Genomic DNA, 22,828 nt, shown 5'->3' on the forward strand with positions numbered 1-22,828 from the left:
AATACAGAACATAGGAAAGATTTTTATTACTGCTATTGCATTTTTTTTTTTTTTGACATGCACGGTTTGTACTAAGACGCCTTTCATCTTTACTTGACAGGAACTGTCTGAAAACTCCTTTGTTTTGTCTTCAAAATTATACCTCCAAAAATAAAGCCTATCAAAGCCCATCGTGGCTCATTGCCCGTCAAAGTCATCAGTAAAAAAATTTGATGAAGCGCTATAAATTTAATCAGGATGAAAAGTTCAATGAGATATATATTCCGTACGCCACCTTAGTTTATTCAATGAATAAATTTGATGAGGCAAACCATAAACATATCAAATTAGTTGGTAAAGTGCCAGGGTTATTTTGAAACATTACACAGACTCATTTTGTTAGCTTATTTCAGCTAATTGTCGTCTTAGTAGTATTTAGCTCTTCAAAGCAACAGTTTTCATGTTTTTGATCTTTTTTTGTGTTATGAGGTTGCGCATTGAAGCGCAAATTTACCCTTCTAATCCAGCCATGGTCACGCAAAGTATACCTACAGCTTTTCTATTAGTGCCTGTGCGGTACCAGAAGGAGACTCTTGGCTTTAGTTTTCCTTTAATTCACCAAATAATTTTCATTTTCAATATTTTGTGACTTATATAACCATAAAAAATGTTTAAAACTAGCATAAGCAAAACAGTGCGCGTAAAGCAACAAATACATTTGGGTCTTTGGATACTTCCCTTCAATAAGTTGATTTTTTATTGGTAAAATTTTTTATTGCATCCAAGCACGTAGACAGCAGTTAATTTCGGGGATAATATTTCAACATGATGCAAAATTTGAAAAAAATCACAAAAAGAAAGGGCCAGGATATTATTGGAGAGCAATAAGAAAATACTGGAAAATCTAAAATAGTCTTAATATTATAGGAGTGACAGAAAAAAAGCCTTTCATCGATCGCAAATACCACACATTATATTGTTTATATTGCTAATATTACTACTGCTTCTAGAAACTCACCACAACACTAAGCCGCATGAGGCTAACACAGCTACGCACGCTCCTCCTCCATCCCAAAAAGTCCCTCTTTAGAACCTCCCAGAAAGTTCCCATTTCCATTAAATCTTTCTTTACGACATCCCCCACCCCAACCGAAGACGACCTGCTGTTTCCTTAGCCCTAGACGGTTGGTCGACAAGGACAATCTTTGGCATCCTTCATCCGCAGTAAGCAACAATACCAGATTGAAAGTTTAGTTCAAGAAAAATCCACCGTCTTTCAACACAGCTAAGAAATGCATCAATTCTTGGTGAGTAAAAATGCAATAAACACGAGTTTTAATTAATATCTACACCATTTTAGTGCTGTCATAAAGTAGCAACGCCAGGCTCTCACGTTTCCTGTAATACCACCACTCAGCTGGCCGTATCAAAGACTTGTGCAACTTTTTTAGATCTGAAATATGTTACTATTGGACCTTGTGATTTTCACAGACAACATTACCAATTCAGGTGGGGAAGGAAAACGAATTCAGGGACTAAATGAAAATTAACGAAGGATATTTGGAGCCTCTTTGCCTCTTTGCTGCGCTAGGATTACAATCGGTCTTTAGTGCAGACAAAGCGATAGCGGTAACTTAGTATGGTGTTCGGAAAGACTCATTCGATTGGAAATTGAAAGTTATAGTGCCTTATTTAAGAGTCAAAAGTAATTTGAGGGCAACCACCACATCACACGTGCCCTATTTGGTACCAAACCCTTTCGTAGCTCCCTTTGATAGCAGTTTAAAGTCAGACATAGCCATTTTGTTCAGAAAAGTTCAGAGGTCCAGCAAAATGTATACGCGAACGTCAAGACTCTCAAGGTCTAATGTATTCAGAAATAATCTGACCCTCAGAGCCCCTTGGACAAGGTCATCCCCCATGAAGATCGCCCACTGTTTTCAGACAAGTTTTATAGTGGAAAAAAGTGGTGCATCTGATATTGGTTGACCAACCGGCTGAAATATATCTCTTTTTCTAGCTAAAGCCGGGCAATTGTGGGTCCAAAAAGTTTTTTTTTTTTTCCCAATTGGCTTTAAACTTCCAAGAATCATTGCCTCGGTCAAGGGGACCAAATGCTATGGTAGGACGGTAAAGGCTGTTAAGGGTCCTAGAAATCGGTCAAAAAGCCGTTGTCCCTGACCACCTTGAGCCTTACAGCCACAAGTTTCTGGGACAAGGGGACCCCAACATAAAAAATTAATGTAAAGGCAGTCTCCCAGAAAATGAGACTCCGAGAAAAGCTTCAATTTTTTATAGTTAGCGCAAAAACTCTAATTCTAAGTCCTTAGGATAAGAGGCCCCAAACACTGGGGGCCGAAAATATTTGTATATCTTCACATTGAACTTTCTCCGTTTCAATGACGCAAAATTTAAAACTGCTGGTCTCTGCCCAAGTGAAACAAAGCTATCAAGAAAAAATTAGTTTAGGGGCACAAGTCCCCTTTATCCTTTATCAAATCGAAACTTGTAACCGTAAATCTAAAGCACAAGGGGAACCTAAAGTAAAAAATAATGTGTTGGGACAAAGGGGCTTCAAGAAATGTCCCAAAACCTTTTTCCGAGCCAAGAATAGAAAAACCATACACAGATATTTCCCGATTAGCTTTAGAGTTCCACGAAGAGGGTCAATAAAACTTTAATAAATACATTGAGCCAATTGGTGACTTCCATTTTCTTTTAACAGTTAGGAAAGAAGCTCCAGTCAGGGGAACAAGTTGAAACTTCGACGCCGATGACAGAAGACCTTTCTACGCCGCAGATTAAATGAGGAAAGCAGTGGTATATTTCCTTTGTTCGTTCTTATTTCTAACCTGTGTTGTAAATTTACCTCCATGTTTTGGCAATAGTACAGTTCACACCGTCTTCTTAAATACAAATTATAATAACAAATTTTTACTTCATTGCATTCAGAAAATTATTATTAATCGGAATTCCCAGTCGCTCCTAGTTTAACTAATTTTCCTCTGCCGAATCCCTGTATATAGCCATAGGTTATACTAGGTCTATTTTCAAAGTTTTGTGACTTTTTTTTTCAAAATTGGCATTAATTGGCAGTATGAACCAACTTATAATGGAAAAGTAAGCGCAAAAAAAAAGCAAACCAACAAAACCAGCAATCTTCATAATTAGCCACAGGCTATATACAGGAGCTAGTGGATGGGACGGATGCAGTAAAACTGGAAGCAAAACTGAAAATAAACTAGATCGTTACCCTAGGTTTTGCTTCTTCTTCCTGAAATGTTCCTGGGGTAACTAGATAAACTAGGGTAGCTAAATCGTTACCCTAGTTTTTGCATCTTCTTCCTGAAAATATCCTGGGGTAACTAGGTAAACTAGGGTAACTAGATCGTTACCCTAGTTTTTGCTTCTTCTTCCTGAAAGTTTCCTGGGGTGACTAGGGTAACTAGATCGATACCCTAGTTTTTGTTTCTTCTTCCTGAAAATTTCCTGGGGTAACTAGATAAACTAGGGTAACTATATCGTTACCCTGGTTTTTACTCCTTCTTCCTGAAAATTTCCTGGGGTAACTAGGTAAACTAGGGTAGCTAGATCGTTACCCTAGTTTTTGCTTCTTTTTCCTGAAAATCTCCTGGGGTAACTAGGTAAACTCGGGTAACTAGATCGTTACCCTAGTTTTTGCTTCTTCTTCCTGAAAATTTTCTGGGATAACTAGGTAAACTAAAGTAACTAAATCGTTACCCTAGTTTTTGCTTCTTCTTCCTGAAAATCTACTGCGGTAACTAGGTAAACTAAAATAACTAAATCGTTACCCTAGTTTTTGCTTATTCTTCCTGAAAATTTCCTGCGGCTCGTATGGGAGGAGAGTTTTGTTTACTTTCCTTGTGGTATGGTAGACACACGAAAAATCCTCTGGCATTTTCGGCCAAGACATCTTTAATTCAATTGCAGCTTGTACTATCTATTTGTTATGTCGTCTGCAAAAACGGAAAGGATGGGCGACTCGGAAGTTTATCTCTGGTTTGGTTGCTTTACATGTGTTGTTGTTGTTTTTTCTTTGTCTTTTTTATAGAACTACTTGGTAGTATAAACCCGCCGTCGATGCAGTAAAAAAAAAGTAAAGAAAATATGTAGAATAATTAAATTTTTAGACTTTTGTATATAGCCTAGGGCTATATCTTGGTATTAGGGAGGAGGGAGACTAAATGATACGGCACCGAAGTTTACACTTCAAAGTAGTATTGAATGGGAACCAAACAGTGAAGCTATTTTGCTATTTTAGTATTTAGTTATGAAATGAAATCTTGCACCAAACTATAGTAACGGTACCATTTACTAATCTACGATCGTCTTTAAATTTGTCTACAACTCTTTCGGGGATATCTTGAAAAGAGATTTACAGCTATGGTGTTCAAAAAATGCTGGGTGACAATTTGATTGTGTCAAATTAAGATTAATATTCTCTCTCCCAAACCTGGTCATGACAGATCTAATGGTGTCTTCATTTTCCTCTCTATAATTTGGTTCACAGTATTCATGGAAAGTTTCGGTTTTTCGAATAATGTGATGTGTGCATGTCTCAGTTGATGACAGAAATGAAGATTTAATGCGAAATTTGGTTTTGTCGTGGCCTAGAAGAATCAGAAACCTTCCTTTTCCCGAATATAACCAGCAGCTTAAGAGTCCTAATTTCAATCTCAGTCCCTTTTTTTATTCTCGTGTATATTCAAGTTCCGTCAATGAAGTTCTAAAGGCCACCTAAGTGTCCGCACCGATATAGTACTCGAGTGATTTTCAAATTTTTTTTGCGGAAGTGACTGCAAATAAATTCGCAGGGGTCAAAATAGAGATATATTTTTGCAAATCTATTTTTATAAAATTTAAAAGGATTTAGTGAGAGGATAATGTGACATTCCTACTTAAGAATTTGTAGTAAGGAGCGACCCAGCTCAATAGTCACCCAAACTCTAAAAAACGGAATTTTGATACTAATAGCTACATCAAGAGAATTGTATTTTTATGCTGATTTTAAATATATAGATTTCATAAAGTTTAGTCTTACCCATCACAAGTTAAAAGCCTGAGAAAACTTGCCTTATTTCAGAAAATAGAGGGAAAAAACCCTAAGACTCATAGAATCTTAACGAAAATCATACCATCAGATTCAGCGTATCAGAGAACCCTACTGTAAGCTCCTGTCTACATAAATACGGAATTTTGTATTTTCTGCCAGAAGACAGATCACGGATTCGTGTTTATTTGTTTTTTGTTTTTGTTTTTTCTCCCAGGGGTGATCGTATCGACCCAGTGGTCCTAGAATGTCGCGAGAGGGCTCATTATAACAGAAATTAGAAGTTCTAGTTCCCCTTTTGAGTGACCAAGACAATTGGAGGGCACCTAGGACCCCTCCCACGCTCATTTTTTCCCAAAGTCACCGGATCAAAATTTTGAGATAGCTATTTTGTTTTGCATAGTCGAAAAACCTAATGGCTATGTCTTTTGGGGACGACTTAATCCCCCACAGTCTCCGGGAGAGGGGCTGCAAATTACAAACTTAGACCATTGTTTACATATAGCAATTGTTAAGTATGAAGTGTACATACGTTTTCAGGGAGACTTTTTCGTGTTGATGGGGGATGTGGGTCAGAAGAGTGGGTTACGTGGGAGGATCTTTCCATGGAGGAATTTATCATGAGTGAAGAAAACTTCCATGAATAGGGCGCAAGATTTTCTAGTATTATTTAAAAAAAAACGAAAAAAATAAAAAAAAAAGTTTTTTCCTACTGGAAGTAAGGAGCAGTATTAAAACTTAAAACGAACAGAAATTATTACGGATATAAGGGCGTTCGTCTCGTCCTCAATACTTCGGTCTTTACTCTAAAGTATTTTTAGTAGTTTCAACTATTTATTCTACGGCCTTTGTGACTCAGGGGTCATTCTTAAAGAATTGGGACAAAATTCAAGCTTTAATGTAAAGAGCGAGGTATTGACGAGGAGGAGAACCCCTTCATATATTTAATAGAAAAATACAAATATAGAAGTTCGTTACGCAAGTTAATTCGTAAGTTACATATATTTATTACGAACTAGCTGTTGGGGTGGCGTTTCGCGCCACCCCAACACCTAGTTGGTGGGGGCGCTTCGCGCCCCCCTCCAAGCCACCCCGCACGTGTAAGTCGTTACGCGCCATATTAGTTACGCGCCATTGTAGTTGTGTCCCTGTGTCCCACCTGTGAATAAATATATATATATATATATATATATATATATATATATATATATATATATATATATATATATATATATATATATGTTTTTAACTGCGCAAAAATTGCGAATATACAACATTCTTCGCTGTCCCATTGTCTGTGCACTAATGATTGCCCTTGAGCTTTGTTGATGGTGATTGCTAATCGAACATTCCCTGTGTCCCCGTCGTCACTTATATATCCCCCTGTGCCCCCCGGCGTCCCCGTTGTAGTTGTGTCCCTGTGTCCCGGTCGTCATTTATATTCCCTGTGTCCCGGTCGTCATTTGTGTCCCGGTGTCCCAGTTTGTAATTTCTCTTTGAGTGTCCCGGTGTCCCGGTCGTCATTTGTGTCCCGGTGTCCCGGTCTGTAATTTCTCTTCGAACAATCCCTGTGTCCCGGTCGTCATTTATACATCCCCCCTGTGCCCCCGGCATCCCCGTTGTAGTTGTGTCCTTGTGTCCCGGTCGTCATTTATATTCCCTGTGTCCCGGTCGTGATTTGTGTCCCGGTGTCCCAGTCTGTAATTTCTCTTTGATTGTCCCGGTCGTCATTTATATTCGCTGTGTCCCGGTCAACATTTGTGTCCCGGTGTCCCAGTCTGTAATTTCATCAGTTGACAAACATGACGTCAGTCGACAAACAACTTCATGACGACATACAGCTCAATCCTTATAATGACGTCACTCGACAGACAGACAGACAGACAACTTATTTTTATATATATAGATAAAAACTTTTTTAAAAAATAAAAAGAAATGGACACCATAGCCGTAAATGAATTTTCAAGATATCCCCAAAAGAGTTGTAGACAATTTTAAAGACGATCGTAGATTAGTAAACGCTAATGTTTTGATAATTTGGTGCAAGATTTAATTTCATAATTAAATACTAATATAGCAAAAGAACTTCACTGTTTGATCCCCGTTCAAGACTAATTTGAAGTGTAAATTTCGCTGCCGTAACATTTAAGTCCCCCTACTCCCTAATGCCAGGATATAGCCCTAGGCTAAATACAAAAATCTATAAATTTAATTGGTCTGCATATTTTCTTTACTTTTTGTTTTTTACTGCATCAACGGCAATTTCATGCAGCCAAGTAGTTGTATAAAAAAGACGAAGAAAAAAAACAACAACACATGTAAAGCAACCGAACCAGAGATAAACTTCCGAGTCGCCCATTCTTTCCGTTTTTTGCAGACGACATAACAAATAGGTAATACAAGCTGCGTTTCAATTAAAGATATCCTGGCTGAAAATACCAGAGGATTTTTTGTGTGTCCACTATACCACAAGGAAAGTAAACAAAACTCTCCTCCCATACGAGCCGCAGGAACTTTTCAGGACGAAGAAGCAGAAACTAGGGTAACGATTTAGTTACACTAGTTTACCTAGTTACCCTAGGAAATTTTCAGGAAGAAGAAGCAAAAACTAGGGTAACAATCTAGTTACACTAGTTTACCTAGTTACCCTAGGAAATTTTCAGGAAGAAGAAGCAAAAACTAGGGTAACGATCTAGCTACCCTAGTTTAACTAGTTACCCCAGGAAATTTTCAGGAAGAAGAAGGAAAACTAGGGTAACGATCTAGCTACCCTTGTTTACCTAGTTACCCCAGGAAATTTTCAGGAATTTTCACTGCATCCTTCCCATCCCCTAGCTCCTTGATATAGCCTGTGGCTAAGTACGAAGATTGCTGATTTTGTTGGTTTGCTTTATTATTTGCGCTTACTTTTCAATTATAGGTTGGTTCATACTGCCAATTAATGCCAAAATTGAAAAAAAGAACAAAATCACAAAATTTTTATAATAGATCTAGCCTATGGCTGTATACAGGGATTCGGGAGAGGAAGTGTAGTTAAACTAGGAGCGACTTAAAATTCCGATTAATAAAATTTTTTCTGAATGCAATGAAGTAAAAATTTTGTTATTATAGTTTGTATTTAAGAAGACGATGTGAACATGACTATTACCAAAACATGGAGGTAAACTTACAACACAGGTTAGAAATGATAAGGAACTAAGGAATATACCAATGGTTTCCTCATTCAATGAGCGGCGAAGAAAGGTATTCTGTCATTGGGGGTGAAGTTTCAACTTGTTTCCCCGACAGGAGCTTATTTCCTAACTGTTAAACATACAATTAACAAAAGTCCTTTGAAGTGCTTAAATTATGGAAAGAAAAAAGTAAAATGAAAAGTAAATCGTGCGTTTCCAAGAATTTGTTTATTAACATTTTAATGTAAACAGCTTAATACATAGTAAAGTATAAAGAAAATACAATACTTTCAAACTTAGCAGTCGCATTAACATTATTATTACATTAATACTATCAGGAACGTTCCCAAGATTGGTGGCGCCCGGGGCAAAACTAATTACAGTACTCCCCCACCCAACGCAAACATAAGAAAAAGGCCCGGCCAAGGGGCCCCTCCCCCACATCCAAAGCACTCGGGTCGCCCCCTTGCAGCTTGCCCCGGTCGCCCTCCTTTGAACGACGCTAGATGTTATAATAATTGTGATCATTATATGTCGCAAAGAGATTAATCTGTTATTAAAGGATGTTTATGGTAAACTAGGGGTAAAACTAGGGGGTGGAAGAAATAGCTAATTCAAGCAACTAATAGATAACTATCGCAGCGATTGATGTTAAAACGAATAGGAGATGGTAATGAAAACGGTTGTGAAAGCAACGTTTCGTAAAGATAACAAACTAACTAGTAAACATGAAGAAGAGAAGAAAAAACAGCCTCTTTAAATAATTTTTTTGTAAACCTAAAAGAATGGCATCCAGGGCGATCTGCCCCCATCCCCTTCCTATGGTACTAATGTTATAGTGGGGTCAGATTTAGTCATGGGTAATATTACCAAGTTTGCTGGTTCATGAGGGTTTGCATTATTTTTTGTTCCTATTTTTCATCAAAAGTTGGCTTTCATACCAAATAAAGCCAATTTAAAAAGAAAATCCACGCAAAATCAGCAAACTCTTCAGCGTAGTCGAGGACTATACTGAGGGCTATCCTAAAAACTTTTTTCACCCCCTTCTCATTGTAAAATTTGCGCTGTCTGTCTAAATACGTCTACCTAAAGTCGTTGACTAAAAGACAAGAATTAAAAAAAATGGAAAGGTTGCCTCAAGTCTTGATGAGACACAAGAACTTTTTTTTATTTCAAAAATAGGGAATGAGGCAAAAAAAAATTGAGTGACTGACTTATCAGGGCACAGAAAAACCAATCAAAACAGATGCTCGTTTAGAATTTTACCTAGAAGTTAGCCAATCATGTCCAATATATAAGAAAAAAAATTCGACTAAGGGTGGTTAATTTGTCTTCACTTCTTGATTTTGACATCTTTCAGTTCGTAAAAGGTGTTAAAACAGAAGCTAACACCCGTTTCGATTGAGTTTTCTGTGTCTTAATAATTCAGCTATTCGATTTTTTTTCCTCATTTCCTACTTTTTAATATAAAAGAAGTTCGATAAAATTTTTGACAAACCACTTTTGGCTACCGCGGAAAGGGGTTAGGTTAAGAAAATGAATTCCCAGGAATCGATCTATAAACTAGAGTCTGCCTCAGGAAGGTATTTTGAAGTACCCATCTCCACTCCTGACCTTCGATGATCTTTAAAAATCCTTGTGTTATAAAAGTGGAATCTTGAAGCTTGTAAAATAGATACTCTGCTTAAATTAAGTAGCCTACAGGAAAAGTAAGTAAAACAGTTCAAAATAGGGATGAAACCTTTTAATTGACAGTGATCAGATATAAGATTATTTAACTGGATATTTCCAATTTACTACTCAGCAAACTTACTTATCAGCAGAGTTTTACTGCTGATAATGAACACTGTATATGTGTTCGAAATATCCAGTTAAATATTTTATATCTGTTCACTGTCAATTAAATGGTTTCATCCCTATTTTGAACTGTTTTACTTTCGTCATGGAAAGGCAGTGTGGTCTTCGAAGTTATCTAATACAAGAAAAGTGTTTTCAGCTTTAAAACTTTGTTCATCCCAATTTATGTGGTTTCAAAGATCTACATATACATTTCCTAAATTTTGAAAAGATTCATTGATATGGTTTAAAACTCTACCCAAATAACAGGAATTACATTTTCATGCATTTTTAGGTAAATTTTTCGCAGTTCATATAATTGACTTACCAATAACGTGAAAATACCACTCGATGCCTTTTTTTATGTTCTTTAAAAATATTATAATCGCTTTTACTGCAAATTTTTGAGCTTGCACTTTTTGAGCTATTAAAAATGACGAATTTTCTATTAAAGTATGAGTTATCGGACGCTTTCGACAAAATAATACTACGTTTTCTCAACGCCGTTTCTTAGTCGTTTTCATCAAAATAATACTACATTTTCTCAGTGCAAAAATTACTTATAATAAAGTTAGTTTAGGTTTGGTTAGGTTAGGTTAGATCAAAAAGTGCTTAAATTGGAATTTGCCGTAAAGGCGATTATTATATTCGTAAAGAACATAAAAATGGCATCGAGTGGTATGTCCACTTTATTGAGTCAATTATATGAACTGCAACAAATTTGCCTATTTTCAAAACTAAAACCAGAGAAAAAGAAACTGGAAACAAAAAATTAAAGTAAAATGTTATTTTGCCAAAATTCTAAATGGGGTATATACCTGTGAAGTAGGCAATTTCCATGACTTAGAAATCAAAAGAGTGTTAACATATTACCTTCCTGGGGTATGTTTTTTGCCCTAGATTCATTGCTAAAATTTTGCTTTTCCTGCAAATATTCTGACTATTGAGCCGAGGAATAATTTTCAGGCAAACATAAGAGCTTCGGAAACTTTTCTTGCCAGATTATTTGTTTATTCTGCACCCTAAAAAGTTATCTGACAGGTACCACTGGGTGAAAGGCTCTTCCAAAAAGGCTTATCATAAAACAAAACAAAAAATAAAAATTATCTGACTGGTAACACTGTATGAATGGCTCTCCTAAAAAGGCTCATAATACAAAAAGAAGAATATTACCCTTTGATTCCTGAATTTAATGCTGTTTTACAGTATAATAGTTGCGTTGTGACAATGCAACCCACCCCTCCCTATCGGTTCCAGATATAGACAAGTTCTGAACAGTATATTTCTTCGTTGTCTATCAGGGGTTTGTTGTATTCTTGATTCGCGAAAGCCGCTCTGTCAAAGTTCTTTCAATGGAATTGTTTGATAAAATGTTATTTAAAGAGATTTAAAAATTGAGATAACAATTATAGGAAACACGATAATCTGATTAATAGAAACATACTGTAGGCTATATAAAGTAAGAATTTGTAGCTGAGATGTTGTTTGCTTTTCCTTTGTGAGTTTTTCCTTATTTATTGTTTCCCTTTTATTTTACATTGCTGTATTTTTGAACTCGGTAAAATTATAGTTAATTGACTTCTTGCTACCTCAGAAAGGATTTCGGTTAGGAAAATGAAACTTTCAGCGATGGTATAGACCTGTCATGTAGGCAAATTTCTGGGCCCTCTAGAGGGAGAAGGAGTGGAGGTGGGTACTTTAAAATACCTTCCCGGGACATACTTTAGCCTGTAGACCCATCCCTGAAAGTTTCATTTTCCTAACCTAAATCCTTTCTGAGATAGCAAGAAGTCAATTAACTAGAATTTTACCTTTGAACTCGTCTAAGTGAATATTATGTATGTAAAGAGGGTTTAAATAATCTATTGATGTTGTTGTAGTGTTTTCTTTTAGTTTTGTATATATTCTAAGGCTATATCTGGGAGCATCAAGGGGGGAGGAGGCCATAACAACGCCTTTTTCTTTGGTCAAATAGAATAGAATAAGGATTCGAATGGTACAACTCTTTCTTTTTATACTGTTCCCTTCCGAAGAGCTGCTCTCATCCAGTGATACAATTTGATCTTCCCTCAACTCCCTTACTCGATCTGTACCGAAAATCACTTTGATACTTTTTATTTGACAGAATGTTACCTTTAAAAGCCCAAAGAACTTTGCCTTTGCAACAAAATGGGAAAACAAAAACTTACTCTAAGAGAAAAATAAATCCTTATTCAGAAAACACCAAAGCACAAATGAAGCAATCAGGTAAGAGATTAGCTTCCGAGTCAACAATCGTTTTGGCAAACAACAAAACCAAATAAAGAAGACAAATTGCAGTTTTAATTGAAGCTCTCCTTAGCTAACCATGCCAACATAACGTAACGGACTGAAAAGTTGGAAAATTGCTCATGGATTTGGACAGCGGGTTTTTCGGCCAAGCCGCAAAAAAAGATTATCTTGAAAAAATTGCCGCTTTTAGCACCAGTTTAAGAGATTTCAAATACAACATACAACCCACAAATCAAAGGGAAAAATGGAGCAAATAACCGGTTTGTCTTGCAGTGGAGCGTCATTTCAGTACTGTTGCTCGATATTCTTGTATAATACTTTGGATTTAGATTAAACACGTGATGAACGACTGTTTCCTTAATCTGTACTATCTGTGGAGGCACTCTAAGCCTTTTATTTGTGAAACTCCAGAAAAATATATTAAAAATTTAAATTTCTCTTCCCGACTCTTAAACCCCCACCTCCTCTGCAAAAAAAAGATAGTACTTAAGTATTATACGAGAAACAGTCAATAAGTGAAGTTTGGTTAATGCCAATGAAATACACCTAAGTAAGATAAAAAATATAATAGTCTAGAAACAAATTTGGGCTATATTTGCACATTAGGGGGGGTAAAACATAGCATATATTAAATACGTAACCTAAACCAACCTATTCTAGCCTAACCAAAATACCAAGTAGATATTTAAGTAAAATATAGCTATCCATGGTCAGATACTATTATCTATCACTATGCATTGCAAACTAACCGGGATGAAAACCGGGTAATCTCTCGAGTGGTTTTTTGTATCAAACAGTTCGTGGTAACGAACTGTAGTAAGGAGCGACCCGGCTCAATAATAACCAAAACTCTAAAAAAATTGAACTTTGATACCAATAGCTACATTAAAAAAATCGCATTTTAATGCTGATTTCAAATATATAACTTTCGTCAAGATTAGTCTGACATATCAAAAGTTACGAGCCTGAGAAAATTTGCCTCATTTTAGAAAATAGGGGAAAACACCCCCTAAAAGTCATACAATCTCAAGTCAAAGTTAACGAAAATCACACCATCAGATTCAGCGTATCAGAGAACCTTATTGTAGAAGTTTCAAGCTCCTATCTACAAAAGTGTAGAATTTCGCATTTTTTGCCAGAAGACAAATCACGGATGCGTGTTCATTTGTTTTTATTTGTTTTTTTCTCAGGGGTGATCGTATCGTATCGACCCAGTCGTCCTAGAATGTCGCGGGATGTGGGGATCCGTGAAAAATCACGGATGCGTGTTTATTTGTTTTCTTTTTTTTTGTTTTTTTTTTCCCAGGGGTGATCATATCGACTGAGTGGTCCTAGAATCTTGCGAGAGGGCTCATTCTAACGGAAATTAAAAGTTCTAGTATCCTTTTTAAGTGACCAAAAAAAATTTGGGGGGCACCTAGGCCCCCTCCCACGCTCATTTTTCCCAAAAAGTCACCGGATCAAAATTCTGAGATAGCCATTTTATTCACCATAGTAAAAAAAACCTAATAACTATGTCTTTGGGGACGACTTACTACCCCGAAGTCTCCCTGGGAGGGGTTGCAAGTTACAAACTTTGACCTGTGTTTACATATAGTAATGGTTACTGGGAAGTGTACGGACGTTTTCAGGGGGATTTTTTTTTGTTTGGGAGGGAGATTTGAGGTGGGGGGGGGGGGGGGTTACGCGGGAGGATCTTTCCATGGAAAAGCTTCTCATGGGGGAAGAGACTTTCAATGAAGGGGGCGCAGGATTTTTTTGCATTATTTAAAAAAACAAGGAAAAAATAAATATGAGAAGTTTTTTCTACTGAAAGTGAGGAGCAGCATTAAAACTGAAAACGAGGAGAAATTATTGCACATATGAGGGGTTTACCTCCTCGTAATACCTTGCTCTTTACGCGAAAGTATTTTTAGTAATTTCAACTATGTATTCTACGGCCTTTGTGATTCAAGGGTCATTCTTAAGGAATTGGGACAGAATTTAAGCTTTAGTGTAAAGAGCGAAGTATCGACGAGGGGTGAACTCCCTCATATACGCAATAAAAATATACGAATATAGAAGTTCGTTACGTAAGTTAATTCGTAAATTACGTATATTTTTTACTAATGAAAATGTTCGTTAAACAATTAAAAGTTCTTGTTGCCTTTTTAAGTAATCATAAAATTAGAGGGCAGCTAGGCTTCCTCCCTCTCTCTTTTTTTCTCAAAATCTTCCGATTAAAACTATGAGAAAGCCATTTAGCCAAAAAGAAAATTAGTATGTAAATTTCGTTTTAATTATTTATGTGCGGAGAGCCAAGATCAAAACATGCATGAATTAAAAAACTTCCAGAAATTAAATTAAAAAAAACAAGTTTTTTTAAATGAAAGTAAGGAGCGACATTAAAACTTAAAACGAACAGAAATTACTCCGTATATGAAAGGGGCTTTTCTTCCTCAACGCCCCGCTCTTTACGCTAAAGTTTTTTCCTTTTTTAAAAAGTAGAGCTAAGAGAAAGAGTCAAACTTTAGCGTACAGAGGCAGGCGTTGAGGAAGAAAAGCCCCTTTCATATACGGAGTAATTTCTGTTCGTTTTAAGTTTTAATGTCGCTCCTTACTTTCATTTAAAAAACTTGTTTTTTTTATTTAATAATACTTAAGCACCAAAGTGATAACCATTACTCAAAGAGTGAAATCGTATTTAAAAAGAGGAAGCCTAAGGTAATTCCTTGAAGGTTGGTAATTGCGGCATAAGAAAGGTAAAAGTGAGAAGGATCTGCTTTGAGGGACCAAAAACTTCTTCTTTCCCCCCTCTCACCAATGTTGGGAAAAAGCGGTAGCTGCTATCAGAAACGATTACAGAGAAGCCTTTGCGTCCATGCCCTCCCCCATGAGGTTCGGAAACAATTTTTCCAATTCTTATATTTTATGTATAATCTCTTACATATATTTTGCGTACTCCTTGTGTTTTCTTGGAGCTTTGATTCCCTACATATATCTAAACATAGGCAATCCTCCTCCCCCGTCGAAAAAATGTTTTCCTTCGTGCTTTACGGTTTAAACTTCGGTAGATAAGATTATAATCGTGCGCATGGTTTTACTATACAGTAAATATAAGATGTTCATATCACCAATCTTTCAGAAATTTTCCGAAGATACCCACTACCCCCCCCCCAAAAAAAAGACTCAAAGACTCTAACGTGTGAGCCTGGGTCACGTATTGTTTGTACTCTTTAAGCGTAGAATCTGTTTTTGACCTATTTATTGGTTTGTAATTCTTTATGTTGTAATTAATTGCTTTTTTGCATGTCTTATGTACTTAACAGGAATTTGCAGGTATTTATTGTTTTCTATACTAATTTTTTGTTTTTAATTATTGTCGCAAAAAAGAAGAAACATGCTGGTTGGATAGATTTCGAAAAAGAGGGGGAAATAGAGCGGGACAAACAGCCAACAACAAAAAGAATCGAATAAAAACAAACATTTTGACACTAATTGCGGCATCCCGTGCAACAAGATAAGATGCCGAAAAAAAACAACAAGAAACTAAAATAGCTGGAAAAACATATTAGCTCGAAATGTAACGTTCATACGTAAAAACCGTAATTTAATAATAAGACAAATGTTTTATTATTTCTCAATATGGTAAGAAATAATGGAACATAAATTTTATTTTCAAATTCCATTTTCAGGGTATGGGCTTTACATTTCGGGCTTGTAGTTTTTACCTCCTATTACTTCTTGTTTATTGCGACCTTTTTTTCTTTCAGGTTCTTATCTTGCGGCAGTGCTTTGCAAGGCTGTTAGAAGTAATGAGGGATAATAAGCCTCACATTTTATATCTCGACGTCTAGTCTCTATGCTTGGGTTGCTTTTTTTGTTCTGCCTGTAAACAAGTCAATGCTAAGCAAGAAATACCCTGAAAATCCAATGTGCCTTTACTGATTATGATGCGACACTTGTGCGACTCGTTTTTCCTATACCCCTCCTAACCAGACCCCACCTCTCATACGTAAAGGTTGTGGGTCTGTAGACCTGTTGTTGCATATTTACTTTTTAGACTACTAAGAGGATCTCTCGAAGGTGGGGCTGAAACATTCAGCTTTTGTTAATTCTCTTTTTCATTTGAAACTTTTAATTCTCGTCTTTAAACCAAACTATGTAAAAGCAGAAGATCACCCATAGATTGCACTAAATCATAAAACCCTCCTCCCCTCCAAACATTTTACGACGGTAAATGGAAACTATAGCATTTCCTTAATTACAATTTCTGTCCAAGCTGGGAAGTTAGAAGAGCTTATCTTTGTACACGAGCCTAAACTGGGAGTTGACATGCAACAGCTTCGGCGCCCGATCGGGCGATATGATTGCCCCAAAAAATGATAAATTGTGCGTAAAATTGCAACTTCTGATAAATAATTCATATATAGAGTGTTGATGCTATGATTCGTTAATTGCCTGGTGATTTACAGAGGGTGTTTTGAAATGTATTTTACCAGAAAAAGTCAGACAGTTTTTTTGTGAGTATTTCGCTTTATTTATGGTTCTATATTTCGGTTAAAAGGCGGCATTAAAGACCCGCATAATTCACTTGATTATTGAAGTTTGTTCCGCCGTAATATTTGATGCAGGGGCGGATCCAGGATTTTCTTTAGGGGGGCGCATAATAGGTTGCATCGATAAACTTGCGAACCAAGAAATATCCGCAATTTAAAGGGAACCTCTTTATCGTAGATAGGTAGTGGAAATGGTAGTAAATTTAGTCTAAAATCTGGTGAGGGTTGAAAAACCTGGTGAAATTAAATCTGTTAGAATTAAAATGGTAAATGGTACCCCACAATAAAAAAGCTGTTCACCATCTATAAAAAAATGATATTTAGTATTATATTTATATATTATGTATTATATATTATTATATTATTATATTAAATATATTTATATAATATGATATTTAGTATTTTCTGCATAATTTTTTGCCTTTGCACTTCTGGCTGCTATAGCGAGTGAGTTAAGCTTTTTATTGTAAAAAAAAGGTCTTGAACCATCTTTCAGGGTCATGCACATTTGTGACAATTTATATAGGTTAAACCATTTAGCATGTTGCCTAACTTTGTGGCATCACTTAGTAACTATGATAGTAATGAAGAGTAGGATATGAGGATAAAGATACAACTTGTACATTCGTAAAAAATGTATTAAACATTAAATACCAGTTCTTTTAGGGGTGTAACAAAAACAACAGAATGAAGAGATAGAAATCCATCGAAGTCATTTGAAACGATGGTTTTAAGTATATTCAATAAAACACTAACTAATCACTGTTCCTTTTTAAAAATAATGTTTTAATAAAGAGTGTCAACTTTGACAAAGTCTCAAAAATTTACAGATCAAAATTTTATTTTTCATTACAACGTAGTGCATCTTTCCAGTTTTTAAATTCTCTTAAAATACAGAATTCACAATTTTATAAGAAAAAGTCTATTTCTCTGTTTCCACTCCCACCATATGTATTTATTACACGATCGATGTCTACCTCAACATTATAATGGCTAGTACTGTCAGTCTAGAGTCCTGTCAGTTTAGAGGTCTTCGTTAGTATATCCTCTTCTATTCATCCTAAAATATTCGAATAAAGACCAAAATTATCAGAAAAATATGAACTCTAACACAGATATATGTAGGTATGTGCTTCAAACTAAGTATATGAGTCAAAATACTCCTTAAAAAACAAATAATTATTTATTTGTTATTTTCGTATTTGATAGGTATAGATTGGTAATTTAAATTCTCAGGGTTTCAAGCTGTGGTACGTTTCCAATTAATTTTTTTAATCTTGAGATTATCTGATATTCAATTCAAAGTTAAGTCTCGATATGTCTGTTGAACACAAAAATAAAAAATTTGAAATTTGACTCAGATATGGCATTAAGTAAGAGAATTGTCCTTTAAAAAATTTTGATTTATAAACAACTAATCGTGGAAATATGATTGGATGGAATGTATCAAAATAAGTATAAAAATCATCAGCATTGTTTATAGCAGTTTAGACAATCTTATGGAAAAATATTTGCCTTCTTTATAAACAGTTTTTCGAAAATCTATTCTTCTTAAATGATTACTCCGACCTTTGAAGGAGTATTTCGACTCACATACTTAGTTTTAAGTATATACTTGTACGAACCTTTATTAATGTTATAAAGAGTTTGGTATTTATTTTAACATTTTAGGATGAACAGATGAGGTGATACGTCATATAATGCAGAGCTTTAATTAGATGAAAAAGGATGCAGCTTCTGGTCCTCAAGCCATATAGAGACAAAATCATTGCATGATTGTAATCTTAGCAAGGTGTAATCCAATTTTTCCAACAGAATATATTTCTAAAACCTCTGTTTTCAACCTTTAAGTAGCAGTAGTGGCAGGGGTCGTAATAGTAATAGTAGCAAAATTTGGTTTACTATTAGTTTTAGCAACAGTAGCAGCAGTCATTGTAAGAGCAATCACAGTTGAAATAGCTATGGTGGAAGTAGTCATAGTCCGAGAAGTTGTTGTTCGAGAGTCCAAGTTATGAATCAATATGCAAGGATATGCAAGAGTAAATAAGGATATGCAAGGATATGTAAGGTCTAGTCTGGTGGAAGTAGCAAAGCAGTCATGGTAGCAGAGGAGAAGTTGTGCGCTAGAAATAGTATCAGTTGTTGCAGTCATTGTCGAAGTAGTCAAAGTAGGTGTAATATTGGTAGAAATCGTCATTTTAAGAGTAATGCTGGTAGAAGATGTTGTTGTACGAATATTCACTGTAGAGATAGTCTTGGAAGGAAACATCACGATAGATTTAGTCAAGGAAGGAGTAGCCTTGGTTGTAGCACTCAGAGTGGGGTACTTGTAGTAAGAACAGCCATGGCAAAAGAAGTAATGGGAGTAAATCTAGCAGCAGCAGTACGCCTGGATGTACTCTGCAAGGCATCTAAACTTGGAGTAGTTGTAGTCTAGGGATAGCCATATTTGCTTTAGTCTAGATAGGAGAAGCCATGGTAAGAGTAGTAACGGTAGGTATGGTGGCTTTAGTCGTTACAGTAAGAGTCACGTTTGTAAGAGCAGTAGAAGTAGTTTCGAAATAAAAAATCATGACAGGAGTAACGCTACAATTAGAAGTACTACAACGAGTGCGATTAACCAAGGTGGAGTAGTCTGTAGTCGTCGTAAGATTAGCTGTGGTATCGTGGTAGAAGTAGAGGTAGTAATAACACCATTTTTTAGTTAAACTTTTCGTAGTCCTACTTGGAGTAGCCACAGGATATGTAACAGCAGCAGCAGAGGTGCTTTAAAAACTTTAAATATGTCTGTATTTCGAAGGAAATGTATTGAAGACTTTGAAAAGCTTGAGAATAGAATTAAATCTCCAAAGGTCTTTTTTTGAGTCGCGGACTTGTAGATGGCTGGTACGCATGAAATCTTGTATCCCCCCAAAATATCAAGAATTGAGCGATTTTTCCAATAATTTTATACAGGGTCCATAATTTTTGCAAATTTTGAAATCCACCTTCCCGCAAAATTTTTTTGCATGTGTATCTGAATTGAGATTATAATATATCGTAATAAAAACAAGAATACCATTTTGGCTTATATTTGGAGAGAAAAAGTCTTACTATACTACGGACAAACATCTGGCCAGACCAAAACTACACTATTATGAACTAAATATTTCTTTCAATGTGCTGATTATGGAAATAAGCCTTAAATGGACTCTTTTATCATTCTCTTAAGAGGTAGTTAATAATTAATGACCCAGATCAACCTTACTAGAGGTTGTATGAATTAGCTCTTTTTAGTATGCTATAATCCAGTCAAAAGATCATCTAACGACGCAGATAGCTGCTGCCTTTTAATGCACACTCTCAGAACTCATTAACTCAATTGAGTGTTTGTAGTCTATTTTAAGGCTTTCAAAATCGACCCATTTTTCATAGATAATTTCATAAACTACATTGACCTTCCATAACACTGAATAAAAACTAAAGAAATAAAAATGTTTTTTTTTCTTAAGGCGAACGAAAATACTAATGCGAACAAAAAAAAACAGATGAAAATTAAATGATTAAAAAAGAATGGGGAAAGAAAAGAGAAAAAAATTAGAATAATTAGAAAACATAACTAACTACACCAAAACAAAAGGAAAAAAACTAAAATTAGTCAATGTGCGACGTATTTTTTTCCCTAAGTAGTTAATTGCATTCATTGCACTTCCCCATTGCACTTCCTGGCTGAAGGGCCAAGAAACGGAGATCAGCACCGCCGGTACGGACTGTAAAGTCTAATGCCGTATCCTTTACCTTTACCTTTTTCAATTGCATTCATTTGAAAGAATCTTCGCCTTTTCAGTGACTTATCAAGTATTAAGTGAGAACATTGTTTTTGTTAATCGTAAATGTTGATATGTGACCCGCTTTTGAAATTAAGGGTTTTGGCTTTTAAATTTTTAATTCTGTTAGTTTGGATTTTATCTGTTATAGGATTTTTCTGGGTTACTCGGATTTTAGGTAATTAATTCTTCAATTTGGGTTTTTATTTGTTTTTTCTTTTTACTTTCCGGGTTATTCAGAAAATGAGAATGTGTTTCCTTGAAACTTTATCTTATAGCGCTGAAGGGAAGCGGTTGCCGCCCCGAATTATTCGTCTATTTCGTCCAATATTTTCTTTGGCCTTAAAAGGGTCCATTCTCGATTTTAAGTTTTTGATTTTTCTTCTTTGTTATTTTGTCATACTTTCCTAAGAGAAAAAATTTAATCATGCATTTGCTTTCTTGCAATATACAACTGCATTTCATTTAAGGACAAACAGCTATTACGATAAATTAGTTTAAATAAAGCACATTTCCGCATGTTCAGACCCTTAAAGCTCTTTTGAAAAGGAATAACTTTCAGGACGCCATGAAATCATTTTAGTACATGTCATCATAATGTGTCGTCATAAAGAATAAATATGAGCTTTATGGAGTCTCCTCTAAATTGCAAACTTCTGGAAATCATAAATGTCAAACTTCAGCTGTACCAAACTAATCGTTAAGTCTAGTTTTAAACACTCATTATTCAAAAAAAGAAAAATCAAATGAGAGTAATAAAGTGTAACCATAATTAAAGCTGTGGTCAAGAGAATTAGCCAGTCAAGTAGAGTGTGTCGCAATACCACAAACGCTGTATTGAGAAACTGTAAATTAATTTAAAGAAAATACCATTTATTAATTTTTTTGCATAAGCTGGCGAGGCTCTTTCAACAGTTGATTGAAAAGACGTTCAAAGAAAACGGTCGAGCAATAAACTAAGTATTAATATTGAAATAATGCTTTATTTACAATATTAGAAAGTCATTACTAGCGGAAGAATATGCTAACCTAACCCTTTAAGAATGCTGATTGGCTGAAAAGACAGCTATCATTGCCACTGTCTGGTTTCTCGGAAGGAGAAACCAGACAACGCTGATATTTTGGTGTTAGGCAGAATATTAAAGCACTTCTAACTTGGTAAAAAGGAAAAAGAAAAATAAGCATGTATCTTCTTTTCTTTATTTAGGAGCACTTAAATAGGGGAGCGGTAGACGAAAAACATATAGCGTGAAAGGCTGCATGTAAACATGCATTTAGGGATGCCATTGCTATATAGACAAAAAACAAAGTAAAGGTCCGTAGTATTAAGTTTACTATCTACGGTTCCACTGTAACTGAACCACCGTGCAACTGAACCCCAAGCAACTGAACCACCATGCAACTGAGCCACCGTGCAACTGAGCCCCCGCACAACTGGACTGCCGTGTAACTGATCCCTCGTGCAACTGAACCCCATTTAACTGAACCCTCGTGCAACTCAACCCCATTTAACTAAGCCCTCGTGCAACTGAACCACCGCGCAATAGGATCACTGTGCAGCAGGACCACTGTGCAACTAAACCACCCCGCAACTGAACCACCGTGTGACTTAACCCTCGTGTAACCGAACTCTCGTGGAACGCAACCACCGTACTTAAATTGGGTAAAATGAAAGTCAGAATCTTCACCTGTTCAACCTTGTTGGAGTAGTTTGGTTTTTAAGGTCATAATATCACTTTTGACTGTCGAGATGATCGGGAAAAACTTTCCCTTGGAAAATACCACCTCGCAGAAAATATGGTTTTCCAAGTGGAACATTTTATTTTGGGCTTTGTTAATTTTTAGTTTAGCTGAGAAGTGCTAAGGAAAGTGAAAAGAGGAGTTTATGTAAAGTCTTGCCCCCCCCTCCTTCCGAAAATGTTCTTCTCGTGGATAATCCTCCACCCCCCCCCCAGAAAACTCAAAATCAAAAATGTCCGTATGTTTCCCAGTAACAAACACTATCTGTAAGCAATGGGCAAATTACAAAACTTAGAAAGGTACTTAAACTTCTGTGGTTCTCTGATAGTTTTATAGCTATGGAGAGAGGGAGATACCTCAAAGAGTGTAGTTTAATGCCAAAACATCTCAACTCTAATTGAGCCTTCAGAATAA

At 35.9% G+C, this 22,828-nt stretch overlaps 1 protein-coding gene across 3 annotated transcripts in view; it reads right to left on the reverse strand.

Annotated features, from left to right (window-relative positions):
• Positions 1 to 22,828, reverse strand: part of LOC136040645 (protein sickie-like) — a 295,044-nt gene that overhangs the window by 137,928 nt on the left and 134,288 nt on the right. The window contains exon 1 of one of the 3 annotated variants that reach the window (XM_065724932.1): positions 12,249 to 12,431. The exons of the other annotated variants lie outside the window; for them this stretch is intronic. The gene's annotated coding sequence lies outside the window, so the exon portion shown is untranslated. Of the gene's footprint in view, positions 1 to 12,248; positions 12,432 to 22,828 lie in introns of those variants that run through there. 3 annotated transcript variants of the gene reach the window in all.

Source organism: Artemia franciscana, chromosome 21 (assembly GCF_032884065.1).
Source record: "Artemia franciscana chromosome 21, ASM3288406v1, whole genome shotgun sequence".
Classification (NCBI taxonomy): domain Eukaryota; kingdom Metazoa; phylum Arthropoda; class Branchiopoda; order Anostraca; family Artemiidae; genus Artemia; species Artemia franciscana.